At 57.6% G+C, this 2,500-nt stretch overlaps 1 non-coding gene across 1 annotated transcript in view; it reads right to left on the minus strand.

Moving 5' to 3' along the window:
- LOC126433369 (small subunit ribosomal RNA) overlaps positions 1–129 on the minus strand; it is a 1,910-nt gene extending 1,781 nt beyond the window's left edge. Inside the window, exon 1 of the ribosomal RNA XR_007578430.1 lies at positions 1–129. This exon is cut by the window's left edge and continues 1,781 nt beyond it. This is a non-coding gene — a ribosomal RNA (small subunit ribosomal RNA).
- Positions 130–2,500: the final 2,371 nt, after the last annotated feature.

Here is a 2,500-nt window from a genome sequence, read left to right on the forward strand (position 1 = left end):
GTACGATCTAAGGAACCATAACTGATTTAATGAGCCATTCGCGGTTTCACCTTAATGCGGCTTGTACTGAGACATGCATGGCTTAATCTTTGAGACAAGCATATGACTACTGGCAGGATCAACCAGGGAGCTGCGTCAACTAGAGCTGAGCAGCCGGCCGCCCGGGAGTGTGTCCCGGGGGCCCGCGCGAACACGCAAGCGTCCGCTCAATTATTCTGCAAACAGGAGGAGGCTGAGCTCCCCTGCACAATACACCTCGAAACCCTCTCAGGTCCCGGCGGCGCGCAGCGCCGTCCTAAGTACTTGGTCGGGTTCGAGAGAGGCGCAATCGCCCGGAGTTTGGCGAGTAGACGCTTTAGGTGCGACCACCCGTGCTCCCAACTGAGCTTGCCGCTGCCGACAGAGGCCCGGGAGCGTGCTGTCGTGGCATTGCCGGCGGGAGACAACACGCGCCACCTACGGTGGCCGGCAGCTCCAACGCCAGCGCCACAGAAGGACAAAAGCCCCACTTGGGTGCCGAAGCGAACTCTCCCAGCACAGCGCACGCGCCAACACGTCCGCACAGCTGCGATACAATCCACCTGCGAGAACCGCAGAGGCGACCGAGCAGCAGACGGCGTCGCGGCGCCGAGCGCCGGGCGGCGGCGCATCCTCAGCGCACACAGTCCTCAATCGGACCAGCACACTGCAGATGTCCACCGCGCTTCGCACCGGGCCCGCGAGGACCTACTTTGGCCGCACGGCGCCGCGTGCAGGGTGCGCCGGCGCGCAGCTACGCCGCCTGCCGCCTCCGTCGGCCGGCGCGCCTGCCACTGGCCGCCCCCACCAGCCGGCTGTAGCGCGTGCGCCCACGCACCGCGCGGCCAGCACGCCGGGAGGCCCCCCCTCACCGGCCGGGGACGGTCCCACCCAGCCACCGCCGCGTATCGCTTCACACCCACATGCCATTCACGTTCGTGGGCATGGTGGGTATCGCTGAAACAACCGGTTGGTAGCTCAACCGATCGTCGCCATCACTGATTCACCTCTAGCGAGAACAACCGCACCACAACGGTTTACCAGTTCTTCATTTGCGTAACGTCACCAGCAAACGTAGACGTCCATCGCCATTTGCAAATTCAACGATTGTTGCATGCCTGTGTCAGGTGTCACGACACACTATGTCTGCCCACATACACGCAACAACATGTGCACGCTTCGCGAACACGTGGAAGGTGGCCCCCGTACGTATGCGATGTCCATTGCGCGAACGACTGTCAACCGGCCTCTGTCGCATGTCGCAGATGTGGAACGCAGTGCACCATGCTATCACGGTGTGTGAGAAGAGACGACTACGTCTGACAACACGCGCCACTACATCAACAGACGGCTCATGCCGATCGCCATCCACGGCATACCATACTGCAATCCAGCTCTTATAGGGAGACGACATGTAGCTGAGTGCACAATATTTGGACCGTATGGTTCGCCGTTGTTGGCGCAGTCGTGGTACGGTCACACATGTACCACGATGTATCATTCAGTACATGAGGACCAATGTGCAGTACAGTGTGTGATTTGGACGTACAACATCAGCGGACAGTTGACACAAGCCGTACCACAACGTAGGCTGTGCTTCGCCATGCGAATGCCAATGAACAACTGCGAAGGGCATTGAGCATGTACGTCCTGCTGCCATCCGCATTACAGTGTATAGCTGCAAGGTGTTTAACATGAAGCGATACTCTGGGGACCGGGCAGTGCGAGTAGCAAACTATATTGCGGGGGTTGCAGTTAGGCAACACTACACTAATTTAACGCGTCGTATGACAATTACAGAGCAGGTTAAGGCCCAACGTGTGTTGGGTTAAGGCCCAACGTGTGTTGGGTTAAGGCCCAACGTGTGTTGGGTTAAGGCCCAACGTGTGTTGGGTTAAGGCCCAACGTGTGTTGGGTTAAGGCCCAACGTGTGTTGGGTTAAGGCCCAACGTGTGTTGGGTTAAGGCCCAACGTGTGTTGGGTTAAGGCCCAACGTGTGTTGGGTTAAGGCCCAACGTGTGTTGGGTTAAGGCCCAACGTGTGTTGGGTTAAGGCCCAACGTGTGTTGGGTTAAGGCCCAACGTGTGTTGGGTTAAGGCCCAACGTGTGTTGGGTTAAGGCGCAACGTGTGTTGGGTTAAGGCGCAACGTGTGTTGGGTTAAGGCGCAACGTGTGTTGGGTTAAGGCGCAACGTGTGTTGGGTTAAGGCGCAACGTGTGTTGGGTTAAGGCGCAACGTGTGTTGGGTTAAGGCGCAACGTGTGTTGGGTTAAGGCGCAACGTGTGTTGGGTTAAGGCGCAACGTGTGTTGGGTTAAGGCGCAACGTGTGTTGGGTTAAGGCGCAACATAGGTTAGGTTAAGGCGCAACATAGGTTAGGTTAAGGCGCAACATAGGTTAGGTTAAGGCGCAACATAGGTTAGGTTAAGGCGCAACATAGGTTAGGTTAAGGCGCAACATAGGTTAGGTTAAGGCGCAACATAG

Source organism: Schistocerca serialis, unplaced genomic scaffold, assembly GCF_023864345.2.
Source record: "Schistocerca serialis cubense isolate TAMUIC-IGC-003099 unplaced genomic scaffold, iqSchSeri2.2 HiC_scaffold_1163, whole genome shotgun sequence".
In the NCBI taxonomy this organism is placed as follows: domain Eukaryota; kingdom Metazoa; phylum Arthropoda; class Insecta; order Orthoptera; family Acrididae; genus Schistocerca; species Schistocerca serialis.